Genomic DNA, 24,801 nt, shown 5'->3' with positions numbered 1-24,801 from the left:
CCTGTGCAGTACTACAGCCAGCCGCATTACCGGCAGACATACCGCAAAAATGGAAGGGCTGGAGAGGGAGGTCTGGAGGAAGCCCCAGGTAAGCATTGGCGTAGCTAAGGAGCTGTGGGCCCCGATGCAAGTTTTACAATGGGGCCCCCCAAGCACTCTATACATACCAACTGATACGCCGCCCCAAAACCTGCCAATGGCAACTACAGTGTCAGAGGTGCAAGTAGGGGATGGGGAACAGTTTGTTAATGTTTACCACTATTCACAGTATCTATAGAAGTGATTATTATGAGCACAGGACCAATAGAGAGCTAATACTGTAGTTGAGGGAGGGCCCTATGGGGCCCCTCTGGCCCAAGGGCCCCGATGCGGTCGCTTCCGCTGCACCCCCTATTGGTACGCTCCTGCAGGTAAGTATCAGGGTCACTTTAAAGGTGATCTGTTGGAAACAAGAAAGCCTAAGGATCTGTGCAACTTTGAAGGCCACATTGTGATTACTCTTTGGCTTGCTTGTTCAGGGCAACTCCAAGATGGTTGGTTTTGTACGGTGTTTCTGGTATGCAGTGGCTTAAAGAGACTCTGTAACATTAAAAAGATCCCCTGGGGGGTACTCACCTCGGGTGGGGGAAGCCTCCGGATCCTAATGAGGCTTCCCACGCCGTCCTCTGTCCCACGGGGGTCTCGCTGCAGCCCTCCGAACAGCCGGCGACTGTGCCGACTGTCAGTTCAATATTTACCTTTGCTGGCTCCAGCGGGGGCGCTGTGGCGACTTTCGGCACGAAAATAGAAGGAAATACCCGATCTCCGTCGGGTCCGCTCTACTGCGCAGGCGCCGGAAACTTGCGCCTGCGCAGTAGAGCAGACCCGACGGCGATCGGGTATTTCCGCCTACTTCGGCGCCGACAGCCGTCAGAGCGCCTGCGCAGGAGCCAGGAAGGTAAATATTACGTCACCGCTGCACGGAGGGCTGCAGCGAGACCCCTGACGGATGGAGGACGGCGTGGGAAGCCTTATTAGGATCCGGAGGTTTCCCCCACCCGAGGTGAGTACCCCCCAGGGGCCGTTTTGTCGGTACAGTTCCTCTTTAAACATACCAAAAGTGGCCAAACAGTAGGGCAGGAAGTCAGTCCACATGGCAAGCAATCAACAGCAGGAGAGGTCACCATAAAATTGTAACCTGTGTCACTGCATACACCAGAATCAGGCTGGGTTCCCAGTACGCTGGATGGACTACATTATTCACAGCATATCCTGAGCAGATACATGGTGCGTGTCAACATATTCCTACTGCTACCACCATAGCTTGATTTCATTTGTATTCCCTTTTCCTCAGGGAATTCTAGGCTATCGCTTAGTCTTGATCACCTGCTCTTCAGGTGATCATATTCTCTATCACCGTCAGTGGTCCCTGCTTCTCAGGTGTCCACTGGCTGCAGTGCAGTCTGAATCCCCTGCCTCCCAGGGGATCCTTGGCTGCAGTAGTGTCTGTATATTCCGCTCCTCGGGAGATAACTTCTCCAATTACTGTTGCACCAAACACAATACCACATTAGGTGTCCTGTGTCTAGCTATACTAGTATTATTGGTGATTCTGCATATCACCACATAATCAGGTATAGCATCTGTATTATTGGTGATACTGCAGATAACCAATAATCAGAAAAATCGGTGTTGCTGACACCAATCGTTACAATATCCAAATTAGTTGTTTTAAACCAAACACAACAATAGGCTTTGGAACATGCATGGGTAACACAACAGTCAGGGGCGTAACTAGAAATCACTGGGCCTCCCTGAGATACTTTGGATGGGTCCCCCTCCTGCCAACACCCCCACCCCCAGTCATTAGAACAATTGGGCAGAGAGCAGAAAGCGTTTTCTCTCCATGCCCAGACTCCTCAAGAATCGCTACAGGACACAGCACTTGGGGAGGGGGTAGAACAGGGATGTACACAAGACCCTGCTGAACACTGAATAGGGACTGTCTACAAATCTTTGTCTGCAAAACTTTGGATTATTCTTTATCAGTGGCTGAGCAGATGCAGTAATTAGAACAAGTGTGCAGAGAGCAGAACGTTTTTTTCTCTCCTTGCCATTAGTTGTCAGTCTCTCAGGACAGGGCCCCCATGTGGCTTCTGAGCCCCGCTGCAGCTGCATCCCTTGCAGGGTGCAGAGCCGGCCTTTGGGGGTGGCAAGTGGGGCAATCGCCCCAGGCCCCGCGCCTGAGGAGGCCCCGCACCCTCTGCAGTGCTGGGGAGAGTGGGCATAGTTGTTAAAACTCACGTGTCTTCACTGATGCTCCCAGCTACCATCTACCATCTATTTCCTCTCCTAGCATGTGTGTATTGGTAACAGCGCCCCCTATGATGACGTGACCGCATGTCACCACAGGGGGGCACTGTTACCAATACAGAGATGCCGGGAGAGGAAATAGATGGTAGCTCTGTGGATCGGAGGAAGACACGTGAGTTTTAACAACTATGCCTGTGCTCCCCAGCACTGCAGCCACCTTATCTAACCTGTACTGCAGGGCATCTACCTATATAATATATACTGCGGGGCACCTACCTATCTAACCTATACTGCAGGCTGGCACCTATCTAACCTATACTGCAGGCTGGCACCTATCTAACCTATACTGCAGGCACCTATCTATCTAACCTATACTGCAGGCTGGCACCTATCTAACCTATACTGCAGGCTGGCACCTACCTATCTAACCTATACTGCAGGCTGGCACCTATCTAACCTATACTGCAGGCTGGCACCTACCTATCTAATCTATACTGCAGGCACCTATCTAACCTATACTGCAGGCTGGCACCTATCTAATCTATACTGCAGGCACCTATCTAACCTATACTGCAGGCTGGCACCTATCTAATCTATACTGCAGGCTGGCACCTATCTAACCTATACTGCAGGCTGGCACCTATCTAATCTATACTGCAGGCACCTATCTAACCTATACTGCAGGCTGGCACCTATCTAACCTATACTGCAGGCTGGCACCTATCTAACCTATACTGCAGGCACCTATCTAACCTATACTGCAGGCTGGCACCTATCTAATCTATACTACAGGCTGGCACCTATCTAACCTATACTGCAGGCTGGCACCTATCTAACCTATACTGCAGGCACCTATGCAACCTATACTGCAGGCTGGCACCTATCTAATCTATACTGCAGGCTGGCACCTATCTAACCTATACTGCAGGCTGGCACCTATCTAACCTATACTGCAGGCTGGCACCTATCTAACCTATACTACAGGCTGGCACCTATCTAACCTATACTGCAGGCTGGCACCTATCTAATCTATACTGCAGGCTGGCACCTATCCAACCTATACTGCAGGAACCTATCTAACCTATACTGCAGGCTGGCACCTATCTAATCTATACTGCATGCACCTATCTAACCTATACTGCAGGCTGGCACCTATCTAATCTATACTGCAGGCACCTTTTAACCTATACTGCAGGCTGGCACCTATCTAATCTATACTGCGGGCACCTATCTAATTTAAACATGTAGGCTGGCACCTATCTAACCTATACTGCAGGCTGGCACCTATCTAACCTATACTGCAGGCTGGCACCTATCTAATCTATACTGCAGGCACCTATCTAACCTATACTGCAGGCTGGAACCTATCTAACCTATACTGCAGGCACCTATCTAACCTATACTGCAGGCTGGCACCTATCTAATCTATACTGCAGGCACCTATCTAATCTATACTGCAGGCACCTATCTAATCTATACTGCAGGCTGGCACCTATCTATCTAATCTATACTGCAGGGCACCTATCTAATCTGTACTGCAGGGCACAACCCTACCTAATGTATACTGCAGGCACCTACCTAACTAATCTATACTGCAGGCACCTTCCTATCTAATCTGTACTGCAGGGCACCTACCTGTCTAATCTGTACTGCAGGCACCTATCTAATCTATACTGCAGGCACCTATCTAATCTATACTGCAGGCACCTATCTAATATATACTGTGGGGTACCTACCTAACTAATCTATACTGCAGGCACCTATCTAATCTATACTGCAGGCACCTATCTAATCTACACTGCAGGCACCTATCTAATCTATACTGCAGGAACCTATCTAATCTATACTGCAGGCACCTATCTAATATATACTGTGGGGTACCTACCTAACTAATCTATACTGCAGGCACCTATCTAATCTATACTGCAGGGTACCTACCTACCTACCTATCTAATCTGTACTGCAGGGCACCTACCTGTCTAATCTTTACTGCAGGCACCTATCTAATCTATACTGCAGGACACCTATATATCTAATCTATACTGCGGGGCATCTACCTATCTAACCTATACTGGAGGCACCTACCTATCTAACCTATACAGAGTGTGTGCTTCCACAACGTGTGCATCCACAGCATATGTCTCTAGGCCCCGCATATGACACTCGTCCCAGGCCCCGCATACTCTAAGGCCACCTCTGGCAGGGTGTATTGTTACGCCCCTAACAACATCCCAATATTGGGAATGATGCACGCAAGCTAAAGTGAATGTAATGCAAATATGAGAACATTAATTACATGGTAGAAGTGGAGGCTGATCACATGCAATGTGTCTGCAGGATTTTAAAACAGATTTCCGTAGCTTAACCTAAGCAAGGAGTTTTTGCATGAAGAAACAAGCTGAGTTCCTACACAGATCTTGTGAAGCAGGTATTCTGTCCTTTCCTTGCTAACAGTCATATCTGTCATTAGTTAGCGATTCAACGATGGTGTGAATTGTGTAACAGCAGTGAAATCACACCAGCCTACACTAAATGAATCCCAGTGGGATGAGAGGAACAGATCACAGAACACATGCACACGCTCCCTCACTTGTGGCTGTACGTGACTCCTATCCTCCGCATAATAAAAGCAATAGCTTGTCCTGTTAAATAATACAGTGGAGAGGTTAATAGCACGTTTTGCAAGGCAGGATGAAATACTAAACACCTATTCCACTTCTCATATGCATGAGATTCTCTAGCTGTAGTAATCTCGGAAGAGAGATACCGTCATTTACTGAATATCATAAAAGGTCTATTTAACTTCTTAGCGCAAAGTGAGGTTGTATACTGGGGCTCATGGCAAATCCTCTTTCAGAAGCTTATTGTAGCGTAGTCCCTAGTTCAGTGGCATAGCCAAAGGAGATGCAGAGGTTGTGACAGCACCAGGGCCCTTGGAACAGTTGGGGACCACTAGGGGCCCTCCATCATCCATAACTTTTCATTGGAGCTATGCTGCTAAGGAACACCTCTATATGTGCACTGAATTGTAGTAAAGGGTTCCTGAGCAGTAGAAATAAATGAAATCGGTACTTACCTGGGCTTCCTCCAGCCCACCATAGGCCGTGAGGACCCCCGGGGTCCTCCTGGCTCCTCTCCCGGTTCCGCTGCAGACTTCACTACCGGTGACACCTGGGCCGAGTGTCGGCCCGACACTTCCTTAATGGTAACGCTATGCGTCCTGCACATTCCTGCACATGCGCGGTTTTCTAACTCTGAACTGCGCATGTGCAGGACTGTCACACTGGCCGCCATGATGACATGTAGTGGCTGGCGTGATGACTCATAGCATCACCGTCAAGGAAGTGTCGAGCCGACACTCAACCGGGGTGTCACCGGTAGTGAAGTCTGCAGCGGGACCGGGAGAGGAGCCAGGAGGACCCCGGCGGACCTGGTGGCCTACGGTGGGCTGGAGGAAGCCCCAGGTAAGTACCGATTTCTACTGCTCAGGGTCCCCTTAACTGACTGTTTCTTTACTCTGATTACACCTCTCTGACACTAAAACTGTCCTTAGTAGGTTTGGGGGCTTCATATGAATAGAGTGCTTGGGGCCTGTGTAAAGCTTGCACTGGGGCCCCAAGCTCCTCAGTTACGCCACTGCCCCAGTTTCTCAACATGTGGGGCATGTATTCCTGGGGTACTTGTGGTGGTTTCAGGGGCATCTGAACTTGGAACTGTCAATCCATCACAGTACATTTTGAGATTTAAAAAAATGATACATTATAGATAAACACCTGAATAATTATCCTATTGTTAATTAAAACATAAGGGAATAGTTGGGAAACATTTAGGATAATATAATATATATCTTGCCAAATAACATGGCAGAGTCGCTGTGCGCCGACACACGCAGGTATGTAAAATAAACTATGCAAACAACTGCATGCACGCACCTACCTACACAGCAACAGTAACTATGCAATTTAAATGAAAACATATGAGGCAACAAGCAGCAGGAGATCCATGTCCCTTCCATTGGAAGAAAAACTGTTCCTGCACAACTGTTCTATCACCCATTAATGTAACAGGCCTAATGTCTAATAGAATACAAGTCCAAGGATTGCTAATAGGTGTGCACCTATGGCATGTGCTACAGCTGCCTTCTACTTCAAAGATCTGGTACATGTGTTTTGCAGCATGCCTGGTGTTCCCCATATAGATTCCTCTTCCCTCCCCCAAAGATTGCAGCAGCAGGCTGCTTGATGGGGCCCTGTGTCAGGCCTGCTCTCCATTGTCATGTGATATGGGGGCAGGAAGCAGTGCAGATTAGATGAGAGGCAGGAGGCTCGATGCTGAGCTGTGTGGATACAGGCAAGCTCTACCAGTGCTGTCCGTTCTACATGCGAAGAGTTCTTGATGGTTGTTAATTGTTGTTAATGGTAGCATTATAACAAGTGGGCTGTATATTACTGGGGAATCTGACTGTTACAGAGTCTGCCACGGAAGTGCTGTCTATTAGTGGGGGTGCGGATTGTCACTGTGGTCTGTCACTAGAGGGCAGACTGTAACTCGAGGTGTGTTTGGGGGAGGGGTAGACTTTTTACTGAAGGTTCGTGATGAGGGGTCTGTCATGAAGGACTGTAACTAAAGGGAGGAAGCCATCTGCTAACAGGGTCTGTCATTAGCACTATGGGTTATTACGATCTATCATTATTACGATCTATCATAGGATCTGTTTTTTCATTGCAGACATGCATGCTGCTTAATTATGTTATTTAGGGGTACAGGGGTGCCTAATTTTATTATCATGCCGCCTCATTTTTGATTTACACCTGAGGGTACAAAAATACTGCCTTACATCAGAATGAGATTTATTTTGCCAGGTCCGACAGTTGCCACACCTAGAATTGTTTGTAGTACACACCAGCATTGGACATAGTACAAATTTACATACAGTGAAAAAATGACATTTAATAAAAACATACAGATATTGAGGCCTAGGTAAAGGTAACAATAATGCGGGGGTACCAGTGCACCATGCTAGGAGGTTTTGTTGTGTAAGGGGCTCGAGTACATCATTAACCTCCTTGCGGTAAGCCTGACCCTGTGTCGGGCATGCTGTTCAAGAGGTTTTGCTGCCTCAGGAGTCCCCCAGGATTAATCTATTAGGTTTGGTGGCTGATCTAAATGTTAGCTAGCACTAGGCTAGCTACTATAAGTGCCCCTGATCCCCCCCGATCCAGCCGCTATATACATTATCCATCCTCTATCCAGTGATCGCTGCAGCCTCCCTGCAAAGCTCCGCTTTTCTCTATGGGAGGATGGGGACTGCACAACGGCAACGTAATAGGCATCATGCCGTCATGCGCAGTACGATCCTCCCTATAGAAAAGAGTGGAGCTTTGCAAGGAGGCTGCGGCGATCGCTGGATAGAGGCTGGGTAATGTATATAGCGGCTGGATCGGGGGGGGGGGGGGGGGTACCTATACTAGCTAGCCTAGTGCTAGCTAACATTAAACCTAATAGATTATTAAACCTAAAAGATTAATCCTGGGGACTGCTGAGGCAGCAAAACCTCTTGATACGGTATATGGTAAGGCGTGGCATACTGGTAAGGAGGTTAATATCCCTAGTGTAAACTTAGCCTTACAGCTCAGTTTGATTGGTTATAATGAACCAGGAAACTCCAGATTCTCAAAAGAATTGCACGCACAGCACCCACACCAAGCCACCCAAAAATTGCACTGCCCACAGTAACCTGCCTTCCACACTAAACCACCTCCCACCCTAAGCCATGCCCAAGACTGAGCCGGCCACACTAAGCTGCCGACCACAGGTGCTGCTTCCTGCATATTTACAAGCTTTGTTTAGTATGTAGGATGAGTTTGAAATAATACTGGCTGAAAACCTTACAATATAAAAGATGACAGTTGCCAGGTTGTCATGGTGATCTCTCAGCTTCCGGGTACATGCATACAACTGAATGTGGATTAGTACAGATGAAGGGGAAACCAAGGCAGTTATAAGTACAGGTAACCCACTTACTCCAGCCAATAGTCTTGCTAATTGGCACTCATTATGCATATTTTTCTTTGAAGACACCATGACCTGGTTGAATGAGAATCTTTACAAAAAAATTGAGACAAGTGATTAGTTGAAAGCAAGCCTATCCAGGTCAGTTACTATACATTGTAGAAATTCTACCTGATTCCTTACCAGTCCTTGTCTTCCATTTACTGCTGTAAGTCTGCAGCAATTTCCTAAACTAAAAGCTAGATGGGTGTGCCAGTCCAGCATTACCTCCAGTTCCAGGCATGTGAAGACATAAATTACAAAGCGTACCGGGAAATGAAACTTACAAAAAAGGGTCTTATTGGACAATACCCTTAACGTACATAAAAAATTGAATAACCATATTATTAAAATGAATGTCAACAGAGCAAAACAGTGTGAACCGTAACAGAAGGCAGTGTGTGTGGACTTATGTAGACAGGATCCAGAAGGGGTCTTTGTTTATCCACGCCACACATACACGTGCCATGTGGGGTGTAACTATCCCACTGGACCCTTGCCCTGCACACAACTGTATCGGACACACTCAGGCTGGTAATGTCGTTACTCAAAGCATTAAAGTGTGGTGACGGTAAAGTAAACATGTAAACCGTCCCACGTCTACTGGTCTATGCTTGTACAGCCAAGATGTGTGTCACATCAAGATGCTGGAATGGCTCATGTGATGTAAATAAATACTATGAGGTGCTCATAATTATATACAATGTAGCATCTACCCTAATACTCTACACATTTCACTGCGAAGGGCTTCGTCAGGAGTGCTGTACATAGGTGCAGTATATTATGTAAGGGGTTATGTTGATGAGGTTTGGTGGGGGTCATTGTTTATGTTGCTGTAAATAGCACTGCACCGTTGTACCGTTGTACAGTACATATACAGTATATATATATATATATATATATATATATATATATATATATATATATATATATATCCACATTCTAGGTACATTCCGTCAGAACTGATGGAACAGGTCCTAGTTTGAAAGAACCCCTAGAAAACAAACACAGAGACAACAGTAGCCCAAATGGTACAGTAATTTCTGTTGCCTTAGTGCACATGAACTCCTTTTCTTATCCTACCTCGGTGCCATCCGTTTCATCAGTGATGTAAGCCAGCTCTTCATTTTTACATTTGAAGGATTTTAATGTATTTTATCCTTCCTGGGTGTTTCTTTCCCTCATTGTGATATTTTGTACATGAGGACAATTTTTGTTTTTATCTCTGAGATGCTGTCACTCGAGTCGTTTGTAAGTAGGGGGCTGCCGGTATAAGAATTTTCAGGTCATAACATATTCTGTATTGCTGCTTATTTTCCTTTTTTGATAAGTTTATTTTTAGTGCAAAAGTGCATTGATCAGTCACCCAATCTCCAGAGCTGTAATACTGGCAACTGGAATATAAATGAAGATATTCAGAGAAACTAACTTGCCATCTGTCCAGGTCTATTGAAGCAGATTAAGTGCTCAACCCAATAGTCCATTTCCTGCTTCCATACTGGCAAGAGAACTTGGCATCCCCATGCAGGACTCAGCACTGGTAGCAAGGAGTAAACTAGTGTAATTCGTTTTCTTTGCCTACAATGATGGATAATTGGCCTGTGAATATATGGATGTGTGTGTGGGTGTAAGTGAGAAAATAAGCTATTCCGTATGATGAATTTCAGATATGTCTTTGTCTTTGCTGCCTGTTTACTGTGCTTCTATACAACACGCGGGCCATTATGATGTAGATCTGCTCTAGTTGCTAGTCACAGTTCCTACGAACACATTCTACGAGCTGTTGGCTACGTCATATAACACCGTGGTAGAGAGACAGTGTTACCGACTGCTGTGTACTTTCATCCCTACATTATCAAAACAGAGCTCTAAATAGGGCAGTTTAAGCAGCCGTTAAGCACCTACCCTGAGGCAAAGTCAGTCACTCCCCCCCCCATTAATTCCCTGGCAGCCAGCCTATTGTTCCGGTCCACCCACAGCAACATTTTAAATTCCCAGTAGTCTTTTTTTCATAGGTAGTGTTGTATCCCTAGTATAGGTATAGTTGTGCCCCCAGTATAGGTTTAATAGCATGGCCAGGACGCTCTCTGTATGGAGTTTGTATGTTTTCTGCGTGTGTTCATGCATTTCCTATTGGAACATCAGGTACCTACCAAAACATACTTTATGTAAGGTATATTTGACTATTGTAGGATATAATTGCTCACCTGGCCATGCGACACGTCCATGCTCCTCTCTACTTCCTGTTTCCCTGTGCGTCATGCAGGGAAACAGGAAGTAGAGAGCAGCCGTCTGCGGAGAAGCATGGACGCATCACATGGACAGGTGAGAGTTTTACAAAAATGCACCTCTGAGCCAGCCCTGCAAAAGGACACAGGAGGGGGCCCATGAAGAGGGAGGGAGGAATGATGTCAGCCACCATCCCTACTGCTGGGTGTCATCCCTTCCAAGTCCCCACCCCGCTCACGTCTGGAACCGCCCCCAGGTAATCTGCCGACTGAAGCAGGTGCCGCAGGCTGCATCATGGTAGGTCCACCTTTGTGGGTAGTAAAACACTGGGACACAATGTAGGAGGCTCTGCAAACCCTATGATGGGTTATGGAGTGGTGCAACACAGTGTGTGTGTGTGGGGGGGGGGGGGGGGGGAGAGGCTTTGGAGTACTGGAAACTGATATAATGGGCAGTAGAGAGTTGCACCACAGTATTTTGGACACAATATCATGTTCCACCTGCAGGGGGGGGCAGCTGGTAAAAGGTGACACAACAGCTGCAGATCCTAGCAAAAGTGGGCAGAAGCAGAAAATGGATATGCGACATAGAAAAATCCATTTTTATTTATTTATAATTTTACAGTTGAGTGTTTACGTTCAGTTTTAGTGCCTATTTTCTTTTAAGTTTACTCTCTTCTTGAGGTTTAAGAATGATTGCCACCCTCCAAGCCTAACTATTTAATGGGTCTATATCCAGCTTCCAAATCTCTAGCCCTGCAGACTGCAAAATCACCTTAAGCCTGCTTTACACAGCCCCCTGTTATTCCAGTATTGACTGTCTCTAGCAGCAAACAGTTTGAACCTGCTGCGCAGTCTTTTCTGCTGTGCTGCCCTTTCTTTGTTCCCTGATAATCAATGTCCACTTTCTAATGTCAGTCCCTGTATAGCTGCAGCTTTGACTTTACACTTTCTTATGAGACAATTATAAACTAAACTTCACCATAAAAAAAATAAAACTTATTTTGTGCAGTGGCACTTCCTTGTATAAACACAAGTGCAGTAAGAAGAGCAATATGGAGGGTTTTGTAAACACCTGAGTTTTTAGAAAATAATTTTACTGTTTGTAAACTAGTTAGGCCCCCTTTACACCTGCAGGTGAAACCTGTGAAGTGTTACCCTATTTTACCGCAAGGGGCAGCAGAAGCAATGAAAATCTATAGTGACTTTTACACTAATGCGCTCCATTGCGTCCATCTGATGCAAGGGCTTCAGCCCATTATATCAAGTACTGTTCTTAACGCATGGTGCTAATGAGATGAAAGTAATGAAAGTCTATGGGCGACACAGTTATAAATGGCGGAGTGCAGTGCATCATTGCGCATGCGCAGACCGATGGAAATCCCAGTGACGTACTTCATACCTCCCAACTTTTTAAGATGGGAAAGAGGGAAACTTAAGCAGCGCCTCTGCCACAACCCTAACCACACCCCGGCACAACCCTAGTCATGCATACCATAAAGATTTCATAAGAAATATATGTTATTTTGTAATTCAAACCACATTAGTACTCTCTATCCTGGTTCATTTTCCTTAATTGTAACATTTGAAAATAAGAAATATATCAATTTAATTGATGGGAATAAAGTTTAGCGTTAGTTAAACACATTTTTCAGTAGAAAAATACATATATTTACATAGATCTTCAGTCCTGAAAGAGGGACAAATGAGGAAGAAAGAGGGACAGAGGGATTTGGTCCCAAAGAGGAACTGTCCCTCCAAAAGAGGTACAGTTGGGAGCTATGGTACTTCCTGCCCAGCAGGGGGTATGTCACTGAAAGGAGACGGAACGACGCATATGGCCCTGTCCCTGCACCGTGGTGCAGGGTCCTATGAAGAAGGATTTGTGCAGTGCAGTGATCGCGTGGCAGGCCTCCGCCAGATTTCCGAAAATGCTGATTACTGATACCGTAGTATACCGACACAAATCCAATTTTTAATTACAGACATCTTCAAAATATTGTATATTCCGTAAAAAAACAACACTTTTACAGTGCCGTATATGTCCAAATACTCCCATTGGCTAAGTACTTTTGAGTCAGAAGTATTGGACCAATCAGAGAATGCAGAATTTTTTCCTCCAAAATCGGATTACCGTGCCAATTTAAGCCCAGTCACAAGACTCGGATGCTACCGACTTTTTACGAGTCATGTGATGGGCTTAAAATTTCCGTGGTATTCTGATATCTGTTGTAAATCAACGCGTTCTTAACAGAACATAGCATTTTTTTTTCCTGTTTTAGTGCTGTGACCACTGTGACTGGCTCACAGTCATCACAGGGTCAGGAGCCAATGAAATTGTGCAAGACTCTTCATGAGGAAATCTTGCACGATTACTCCTCAGCCACAGTGCTGGTGTCTGGCTACAGAGCTGTAAGCTGTGCTGTAGAAGATGTAACTCCGCCTTTAGAAAAACGCCATAGCGTTACTAGAGAACTGAGGTGGGGCCTTCTTATATGGCATAGAGTGGGGGAACAGCTGAGTAAATGAAATTGCGACTATCCCCAATGCATTATAGCATGTACAGCTAGTGTCCCTGCCTTTAACATTAAAGGGAACCTAAACTGAGAGGGATATGGAGGTTTCCTTTTAAACAATACCAGTTGCTTGGCAGTCTTGCTGATCTCTTTGGCTGCAGTAATGGCTGAATAACACACCTGAAACAAGCATGCAGCTAATCCAGTCTGACTTGAGTCAGAGCACCTGATCTGCATGCTTTTTTAGGGGCTGTGGCTAAAAATATAAGAGACACAGGATCAGCAGGAGAGTCAGGCAACTGGTATTATTTTAAAAGGAAAAATCCAGTTCCTTCTCAGTTTAGGTTCCCTTTAAAGAGAATTTGAAGCGAGAATAAATCTCGCTGATTCTCTTATATATAGCAGGGGCATGTTTGCCCCTGCTAAAACGCCGCTATACTGCTGCTGAACGGGGGTCCCTTACCCCCCAAATCCTCCCCTGCAAAATCCACAACCAACTTGGTCATGGATTTTGCTGCTGCTGGAGGCAGAGCTAATGGCTGTAGCTCTGCCTCTCAGCGCGTCTATCAGGCGGCGGATCTCCGCCTCTCCCCGCCCCTCTCAGTGAAGGCAGACTGAGAGGGGCGGGGAGAGGCGGCGATCATCGCTGACAGACGCGCTGAGAGGCAGAGCTATAGCCGTTAGCCCTGCCTTACCAGGAAGTGATCCCTACGCTGCACGGAGGGGATTTGGGGGTAAGGGACCCCCGTTCAGCGGCAGTACAGCGGCGTTTTAGCAGGGGCAAACATGCCCCTGCTATATATAAGAGAATGAGCGAGATTTATTCTCGCTTCAGAATCTCTTTAAGTGGAGGTGCACTTTAAATATAAGGTATTTCCCACTCTCATGGTCGCAAAGAGTCTGAGTCAATTAAATAAATGAGGAGGAGGAGGAGAGTCTTATCTTACTGAACTGCTAGGAGGGGGGTTGATGCAGTGGGCACAAAGAAGTTGAAACTGGAGAGGGGCTTTTAAAGAGGAACTCCAGTGAAAATAAAGTGCTTCATTTTTTACCATAATTATGGATAAATGATTTAGTCAGTGTTTGCTCATTGTAAAATCTTTCCTCTTCCAGATTCACATTCTGACATTTACCACATGGTGACATTTTTACTGTGGGCAGGTTATGTAGCTGCTCCTAGCTGTTTTGGCTGTTAGAGACAGCTGTAAACAGCTAATTCCTGTCTGTGAACCTTGTTACATTGTGGCAGTTTGCCCAGAGTACCGCGGTACTCAGAGCTTCTTGTGGGAGGGGTTTCAGCACACAATCAGTCATACAGCGCCCCCTGATGGTCTGTTTGTGAAAATCATTATAATTCTCATGTAAAAGGGGGTATCAGCTACTGATTGGGATAAAGTTAAATTCTAGGTTGGAGTTTCTCTTTAAAGTCATGGAGGACCCAGGGACAGGAAATACATATGTCTCTAATGGTGACACAGACAACAAAAACAGAGAGACGCCTTATTTGTGGCTACAAGCACTATTAGGCACTGCTATTTGGCCTGAGGAAGTGGGTATGCACCCACGAAACGCGTTGCTAGTACAATACAATTCTATTAATACGTGAATTTGTCTTAATTGAGGTAAGTCACCTCACTTTTTTCATTTTATTTGTTTTTAACGCATTTTATCTTCTGTGGGCGCCTCTTTCCCCTTTATCCTGAGCCTGTGAGAAGATACTCAAAGCTCCCAACTGTCCCTTTTGTAGAAGAGGAACAGTCCCTCTTTGGGTACTAAATCTCTCTGTCCCTCTTTCCTCCTCATTTGCCCCTCTTTCAGGACTCGTGTACAGATCTATGTAAAGATGTCTAATTTTCTACTGAAAAATGTGTGTAATATACTCAAAATGTTATTTCTATATATTTCTAATTTTGAAATATTAAAATGAAGGATAACTAATGGTGATGGAGAGGACCAGTGTGGTCTGAATATTAAAGCTTCGTCTTTTGCTTCTGAATTATTTCTGGTATCAGTGAGTGGGGTTATGCCAGGGGCGTGGTTAGGGGTGTGGCAGGGGTGTGCCTTAAGGTGTCCCTCTTTTGTATCTTAAAAAGTTGGGAGGTATGAGATACTGTATATCCCTTTCCCCACTCTGTATAAAACTAAGGTAAAGTTTTGGTTGGAATTAGTTTTAAAAAAGGCAGGAGGCATTATCCCTGTCCACCACTTCTTTCCAGGAGAAGGAAGCATTTAGGAACTGCTGAAGGGGATTTAAAACCGAAACAGGAAAAAAGGGCGCAGGAGCCCTTACAGAAGAAAGGGTGCCCCATAGGCGCCAATGTTTAAAGCCCCGATTAACGGCAGAAAAGGGAAATTTGGGAGCATGTCATGGCCTGCCGGCGCCAACATTTTCCCTTTTTTTCTGCAAATCGCGGCTTTTACTTTGCGACAAAGCAGGTAATTTTGGGCACTGGAAGGCGCCCAATTAGTGGTCGCTATGTAAGCCGCAATTTGCATTTCCACAAACCACCTGTGCCCGCGGTTGCATGGGGCGCCTGTGGATATGGAAATGTTTAATGATTGCCACTAATTGGGCACCTTCCATCTCCCAAAATTAGCTGCTTTACTGGAGTATTTACCTTGGGGGGGGGGGGGGGGGGTGTTAAGGTTTAGGAGAGGGAGAGGCTTAGGAACGGGCTTAGGAACCACTGGGGGAGTTAGGGTTAGGTGCCCAATTAGTGGCCGCTATGCAATGCCGCAATTTGCACTTCCACAAACCGCCTGTGCCCGCAATTACATGGGGCACCTGTGGATATGGAAATCTTTAATGATTGCCACTAATTGGACACCTTCCATCTCACAAAATTAGCTGCTTTGCTACAGTATTTACCTGGGGGGGGGGGGGGCAATGGATTAAGGGTTAGGAGAGGGAGAGGCTTAGGAATGGGCTTAGGAACCACCGGAGGAGTTAGGGGTAGGCACCTCGGGGGGGGGGGGGGGGGCTGGTTGGGTAGCGCTAGGCACCACTCAAGGGGGGGTCAGGGGAGGGTTCTGTGTGAGAGTAAGGTTAGGTTTAGCAATAGTAAAATATCGGTACATACTATTGATATCCTACTATGGAAATACGGACATTTAGTAGTCGAATATCGCTTATTTTTGCGACATTCTATTACCGGCAAACCCAGTACCCTTTTTTTCCGGATGACTTTTTTCATGTACACATTTAAAACACTTCATCAATCTTTCACAAATATTAATTTGAAGATACTCCACTGTTTGACCCACAAAAAGAACTTTGGGAAGTTTGCTATCAACTGTGTTTTTTGCAGGAAATTGAGCTGTTTAGTAGGTATTTCAGCACCTGCTCTCTAACAGCGCAGATGCTCTGCTGAGTGATACAATGTCAACAACAGTCTGCTAATGTGGGACAGATTGTGAACCGAGTGCTGTTCCCTGAACACAATGTGGAGGAGCCGCATTAAAGATATACATATATCATAAAACTTATTAAACAATTTGGCTCCCCACTTTATTCTATATTCTCTGCAAACTGTGCATTTGATAAGATCCCCCACTAGCCCGCCTTTGTACTGTTGTGTTTTTCTAACCTTGTGTGATGGCTGGAAGGGTTATATCACGGCAGTTTTATTAAATTGTTTACTGCTGAATCAGCTAGAGGCAGAATAAGAAAGCAGACAACATAACAGGTAAAGATTTATTCCACATTCAGAGCATGTTATGATTTAATATATCAGTGTATACGTCCCGCGTGATCATTCTATAGCTCTCACAGGGCAGTACAGCAATAGATTTTCGGGACGCTCAAATTGTTAGGATTTATATTCATTGCGCAGAGTCCCAGGGAATTGAATTCCACTACAGAGGGCTGCAAAACAAAAATTGCTGGGCTTCTTTTTTTTTATTACATCTGCTAAAAGTAACATTTTCTTACAAAACATAATTCTCTGGACCAGGTAAGTATTGATGGTCAAGCTTCCCTTCATCTCCATTGTATATAAATCCAAAGAATAAGTGCTTTAAAACTGGACCACTAGTGATTTCTCTGTTAATGTGGAACATGTGAGAATGCTCTTGCTCTCTAATAATTTGGGCAGTCGTCTTTGGCGGAGAGTTGCCCACTGGGGGGGTTAAGGTTAGGCACCACCGGGAGGAGGGGGGGAGTTAGGGTTAAGCTTTATCTGGGGGGGGTTAAGCTTAGGCACCACGGGGGATCCTCTGTGAGAGTAGGGAGAGGTTAGGTTGTAGTGAAATATCTGCAAATATTTAAAGAAAACCTGTACTGAAAATAAAAGTCAAAATAAGCATACACAAGTCATACATACCTTCCATGTAGTCTACTCCTCAGTGTCTTTCTCCTGTCCCGCGTCCTGTTTGTTCACTGTGATCAAGGGAATTTTCCGTCCTCCATTTTGAAAATAGCCATTACCCATAACAGCTTTCTGGTCAGCACACAGTTAAACTGTAACATCGCCCACTTGAGCCATAGGGAAACATGGACATTACCGGGTACATCAGTTTTCCTCTCAGCTATAACTGACAGCAACTGATATTTTACTGACAGCAACTGATATATTTCAGATCTGACAAAATATTGTCAGAACTGGCAGGGATTATTGTCAGAAGAAAATGGTCAGCTTCTGGGAGGAACTGATGGCGAGGTAACTGTGTAATGTTCATTTGAAGTTACCTCATGTGTTTATTTTAAATATTTTTACTCAGTACAGGTTCTCTTTAAGTTTAAGTTTACCAATATTCTACTACTGACTATTTTCTCTTTAAACAGCAATTTTTTTCAGGTAATCCCAACACCCAATGGCCAACTGAAGCCTAGGGAAACACTGCCTGTGGTATTATTCCTCAGTAAGAATGCAGAGAAATGTGGCACTAGCTTTGTGCGTATTGAATCTTTGCAATTAATTTGGTGGCCAATGATAAAATCAAACACCAGCTCAATACATCACCGGTTGGGGAAGGGGGGCAGAGAACTGCAAGGACCATCTCCAGACAAGATGGGGGCCACCTGCTGATGGACAGGAGGCGTCCAGGGCAGATAAAGTCAATACTACCATCAGCTGGCAGAAAGTGGCAGAACGCGGTTCTTAACATTTACAGCTAAGCTCGTTAAAGTAACGTTACTGTGTGAGTACTGTTGATTTTGCATTGGGATTTCAAGGTCATATTAGGTGCAGAGCTGCAAAATCTGATCTGCTCTGGACCCCAGCCTGACTTCATATTCATGAATCTGTGTAGAAATAGCTGATGTTTGAATAAAACTAAAGCATGTATAGTTTAGGAACCTCTAATGACTGGTAATTAGTATATGCAGCAGTCATTAGCTCCTCTAGACTGATGAAGGTCTCGCCAGAGGAATTACCATTGAAATAGAGGTCAGAGAGTCAGAGGTCTCTATAATGATTGCTCTATGGGGTCTGATCATATCGTTATGCCTCTGAAGTCTTTGCAGTTTGTGCTCTAGATATATAACATCTCCAGCACCCTATACTGATAGCAAGAATTCCTTCTATTCTGCTGCATCCCCTAATTTTCTGCATCACCATGGTTACCGACTAACACACAGCATGGAGCCTAAAGCAAGTACTAACCCGGCATTTGCAGCAGAATAACTGCTTAAAGTGAAGCTCCTCTTTCAGCTAAGAGTCTTGCAGGTGTGTTTAATGACATGAGAGTAATATGGAAATATGGAAGCTGCCATCTTTATTGATTGTATGACACTTGTCTGACTGCCATGCTGATCCTCTGGTTTCCAAATCACAGCTCTGCAGTAACTAGAGGTGTGCACAGGGGCAGAATCTCCACCCAGCCTTGTTTATTTTGGGTCATTCCACCCCAGCCCCAGGGATGAGGAAGGACCCAAAATGGAGAAGGATGGGTTGAGATTCTGCCGCTGTGCACATCTCTGAGAGGCGCCATGCAGACAGAGGAGTCAGAGTCGTGGAAGAACACCTTATCTGCATTATTGTTTATTTGGGCATGATTCACAAAGCTTTTTCACCTGTTTTCCTCTGTTTTCACCTTATCTATGTTACATTTGTATGCTCCCAGAGAGCAAAAATTAAGGTAAAAAAAGTAATATTGAAATGAAGTTAATCAGGAACAGCTTACTTTGAGTGATTATTTTGCTTGTAAATGTGCTGAAAGGTTATTTTTTATCAAATAGTTGGTAATTAAGTCATTTATGAGAAGTTTTGTGACTAGAGCCCCTTTTCATACTGACCTTTTTAAACAGATTACTGTGACCCCTCCCCCAAGAAAAAAAGTAAAATATACTTACCTGTAGAGGGAAGGCTCTGGATAGTCCAGAGGCTTCCCTGTCCTCCTCAACCACACTCAATTAGCGGTGGGACACTCTAAACCAGGGGTGTCAAACTCAAATACAAAGTGGGCCGAAATTGAACTGGGACGAGGTCACGCGCCAACCTCAATGTCTACTGGCCACCTTATAATGTTCCCTGGTGTCTAATTGCCCCCTCCAACTCCTATATAGTTCCCTTGTGTCTAGTGGTGCTCATCACTTCCCTATGCAGTTCCCTGGTGTCTAGTGGTCCTCCCTCCCCTATACAGTTCCCTGGTATCTAGTGGCCCCTCCCCAACCCTATACAGTTCCCTAGTGTTTAGTGCTTTCCCCCTACCTCCCCCATGTGGCTTCCCTGGTGTTCTAGGCCTTCACCTCCAATATAGCTTCTTTGGTGGTCTAGAGTAGGCCAAATATAAAGTGGGGAAACCCCTTGAGGGCCAAATTTAATGGCTCAAAGGGCCAGATTTGGCCCACGGGCTGTAGTTTGACATGTATGCTCTAAACATATGCGACAAGAGCTTGTCAAATGTTTTCTCATAGCCATGCCCCATCTGTGTACGAGTGTGGTCATACTGCTCATACACTAGTATGGCTCGTACCTGTATGGCACCACAAATCAACTGTCTACAGCTTATTCCTCCATACACAAGCAGCTTCTTCTACTGCACAGGCACGGCCCATACTGGTGGTCATGAAGCAGAAGAGGGTTCTGGCGGGCAGGGCTGGGATCTAGGAGGACATGGGATGCTTCTGGGGAGCAATGGTGGGATATAGGAGAACATGGGATGCCCTAGCCTAGATCATACAGAGGCTTGTGACAACGTAGGTAGGCATCTAACTGTTTTTTTTTTTTTTTTTTTTTGGTTTGCTTGAAAGCTAATGAATACTTAGTAGTCATAAAAATGTATTTTATAATATGGATGAGTCCTGCACACATGAGCCTAAATTTGCAAAAAAATGTGATGCGGATGATATAATATAGTTATGGACAATAGTTTTTATAAAAATTTTAAAGCAATAAGGAAGCATTGATGCACAATGGTCATCCTAGTCAAACACATGTTAAGGATCACACACACACATGTCCAATTTAATGCACAACCAGCCATACAAAATGACCAACCACACAAGTTGTTTACCTGAAAAGTACATACACACACGCCAACCAACTAAACAACCAACTCACTTAAATACTATGCGTGCAAGCTAAATGACAAACTGCACAACATGTCCGCATTCAGAAACAACAAAGTTGTTTGAAAGACTTGTACACATGTTCCAAACTGCATGATAGTTGGGCAGATTGATCCACTGGTTGGATCTGGCAAACAACCTGTTATCAGTTGGCCATCTGGCTGTTTGCCAGCTGTACACACGCCCAACTTATCTTCCAACAGACCAAGTTTGAAAGATAGTTGGACAGATTGTTGGTACCTGTGTATGAGCCTTTAGTGTGCAATAGATGTTTAGTGAAAGATGAATTCTGATTGGTTGTCCTCAGCCTTATTGAATAAGTCCTACAAAGTTTTGTTTTGGAGACTGGGACTTTATAGCTGATGCATTTTTTTAATTTTGCGTGTACATTACACAGTGACTCACTGCTTAATAAATAGAGAAATAATAGATTTGCTAAATCGCCCACTGTAAACCTCTGATTAATATATATATACAATGAGATGCCTTTATCTGAAGTGTTTTCCCATTTGCAAAGTATGTAAATTGAAGAGCTTGGATGGAGCTGGTCTGTTTCTATGGTCGCATTCTTGTTTTAAGCAGTAACCATGGAGACATAGAACATTAGCTAGTGATCTGGAGGTGCTGGCAATTATGTCCGGGGATGTATAATATGGAATCACTGTTCACAACCCTTTTGTTTCTCGCCTGTTTCGGATTTTCTTAAGTAGAAGGGCTGCAGGTTTTCTGTCTTTAAGTGATATTTTATAATAAGAGTAGTCATAAACCCGCCAGGGCCTTATGTGTATGCCTCATCTTGCGTACAGCAGGAGCTGCAGCCTATTGTAGGCCAGTGACCCCTACTGGGTGCAGTATTTATTTATTTCATTTTATTAGTCTTACTCCGCCTTTTTGCAGCTGCTGTGCTAATATGAGGCTGTGAAGAAGACTGTACTGTATATGGTAATTGCTTATATTTCTTACCTTATTTATGCTTGTCTCGTACCAGCTGTCCTTGGTTTACCGGAATAGGCATGTTTAGAAGGCTGAACACTAGAAATATGTGTCCCTTGTGATGCCTGGTTCCTGGTGGTTGGCAGTAATAACAGCACTTTAAAAAATCTCCTTCTTAAAGGGGGATTCTGCTTTATTTAGAAAATTACTGTAAACAAAGATGGATGCTTCATAATCTGTTTTGTCATGTAAAGCCTAGGTAAACCCATAACTGAACTAGGAAAATCCTAATAGAGTTCAGGGTGGTATGTTAAAGGACAACTGAAGCGGGAGGGATATGGAGGCTTCCATATTTATTTCTTTAATACTAGTTGCCGGGCTGTCCTGCGGATCCTCTGCCTCTAATATTTTAAGCCATAGACCGTGAACAAGCATGTAGATCAGGTGTTTCTGACATTATTGTCAGATCTGACAAGATTAGCTGCATGCGGTTTCTGGTGTGATTCAGACACTACTGCAGTCAAATAGATCAGCAGGGCTGCCAGGCAACTGGTATTTCGTAAAAGGAAATACATATGGCAGCCTCCATATTCTTTTAACTTCAGTTGTCCTTTAATATAAACAGTGTTTGGCAGCAAAATCTCAGAATGCCTGTTTTATTTACTTCCTTCAACACTACATCTTGCTTCCTTGCCTCTCTGGATTTAGCTGGTGGGCGGGTCAGTCTGATGTGACCAAAGTAGGAGGTACAATAAATGTCAGAGTACATTCCCCAGCTTTTGGGGCATATGTACAAAAGTTCAGTAAAGTTACTAATCACCACCCCTTTCCTATGCCTAACCCAAACCACCCCCTGTCAATGCCCAACCCTAACTGACCACCACCACCAACACTACCACCAATGCCTAATCTAAAAAAAAACCACTAAAGCATAAACTTTAAAGACCCCTCCCCACCAGCGATCCCTAACTTAAAAAAAAAAAAAAAAAAAAAGCACCAATGCCTAACCTTAAGAGTCGTACACCATGCATTAAGTCGAGGAGCTGGACCGGTAACATCAAATGCAAAAATCCTCGAGGTCCGCACACTCAATAGATAAAAAGTTGTTTATTAATTACATCACAAGCCAGATGTCCATTTGATCAACCAACAAACGTTCGGGGCCACGGTGGGTCCCCTTTGTCAAGGTATATGACAGAATATACCTTGACAAGAATGCCACCCTTCATGGCCCTGAAACATTAGTTGGTTGATTCATTCATTGAGTGTGCAAACCTTCAGGATTTTTGCATTTAACCAAAGTTTGCGCACCGCCATACGCGCCCGTGGTCATTTTGGCTTCGGGTGGAAATTTAGGTGACCAATAAAGTAGGAGGTGCTGGAGCCGCCCCCTATACAAGCTGCAGCTACAACAAGCAGGCACACACAGGCTATTTTATTGAGCCGCAGAACTCGCTATTTTATCAGGTGCTGCCAGCACCCAAATTTCCCCCTGTGGCCAAAATTACTTTGGGTGCCTGTGGCAGCGCCGAAGCTTCCGTGGCACCTCCGTCACCCAAATGTAATGCTTCAGTTCCTCACACCTCTGCGGCTGTCTTTGGCAGTTTTGGTGCACCATATCAATTGTTATGTATAGAGTGCTGGGAGGGAGCCCCAATGTAAAACTTGCCCTCGGGCCCATAGCTCCTCAGCTTTGCCACTGGATAGGTACTGGGCTGCAGGCATTCATGGCTACACAACAGATTACTGAACTTAAACTTATGTTCCAAAGGTAATACTTTTAATGTACTCTTATTATCATAGCATGAATTATTTTGGGAATTTGCCTTACTCCATTCGGGTTCAGGTAGCCTTTGAGCTTGTCCCATATGGCAGTTTTTAAGTTTTTCAAGTTCTTGAATACATTATTATTAGTGTATTGATGTAGCACTGACATCTCCTGCAGCTCTTTACAGAGTACATGGTCATGGCACTGACTGTCCTCAGAGGGACTTGCAGTCTAATCCCTACCACCGTCAGTCATAGTCCTATATGCCTATTGTGGTCTAAGGCCAATTTTTTGGGAGAACCAGTTCACCTTTTGTGTTTGTTTTGGAGATGTGGAAGAAAATTGGAGTGCCTGGAGAAAACCTACCAAACACATAGAGAACATACAGTACTTAAATAAAAATGTGCACTAGATATTACCCTTTAAGTGCCTGATTTTATTGACATTGTATGTAATAGCCTATTTATTGGTTGCCTTTGTGTGCCACATGCCAAGTGCATGTCTGGCTCATTCTTGGTACTAGTGCACTCGATTGCTATTCATTGCTGTGAATCCCATCTCGGTGCTGGCTATTACAATCATACACACAAGCATTCAAGCAAGACAAATTGTTCAGTGATTATTACTACAAGTTCAGAACGGGATCTGATAACATTACCCTAATATGAGATGAGTGGCCTTATCGAGTTCAGAGCTGGCATGCGTGACACAAAGGGTGCTATAATTCCTCAGAGCAGCATGCTGTGTGAATGCTATTTAATATAACATTTAATAAATACAGTAAACACTGTTTATTTACTGCTGACCAAAGAAAGGAGGCATAATGACATTTACAGAGGTGAGGACAGAGGAGGGGTAGATTGCAGGGGTACTGGAAGTTGAGGCAGAGATCTGTTTATGGGCCTGTACTCGTGTGTGTGTGTGTGCGTGTGTGTGCGTGTGTGTACACGTGTGTGTGTATATATATATATATATATATATATATATATATATATATATATATATATATATATATATATTAGCAATAAAAAGTATGTGAACCCTTTGGAATTATAAGCATTTCTGGATTTCTGCACAAATTGGTCATAAAATGTGACCTGATCTTCATCTCACCAACAATAGACAATCATAGTCTGCTTAAACCAATACCACACAAATAATCATATGTTTCCATGTTTTTATTGAACACACCATGTAAACATTCACAGTGCACTTGTAAGAGGTATGTGAACCCCTGGATTTAATAACTGTTTGAACCTCCTTTCTTAGACCAAATGTTTCCTGTAGTTGCAGATCAGACGTGCACAATGAATATTTTCTTCTGTTTAAAGTGAACCTTAAGTGAAAAAAATAAATTGAGTTTTACTCACCTGGAGCTTACCTCAGCCCCCTGCAGCTGATCTCCGAGTCCTGCCGGCGGCCACTTCCGGTTTCGCCGTCAGGACCCGTCAGGCTGGGGAACGCGGCTGATTCTACGCGTTCCCAGCCAAAATAGCACCCCTA

This window comes from Hyperolius riggenbachi, chromosome 6 (assembly GCF_040937935.1).
Source record: "Hyperolius riggenbachi isolate aHypRig1 chromosome 6, aHypRig1.pri, whole genome shotgun sequence".
In the NCBI taxonomy this organism is placed as follows: Eukaryota; Metazoa; Chordata; class Amphibia; order Anura; family Hyperoliidae; genus Hyperolius; species Hyperolius riggenbachi.
The sequence above is the reverse complement of the archived record's forward strand: the minus strand, read 5'-3'. Positions refer to the sequence as shown.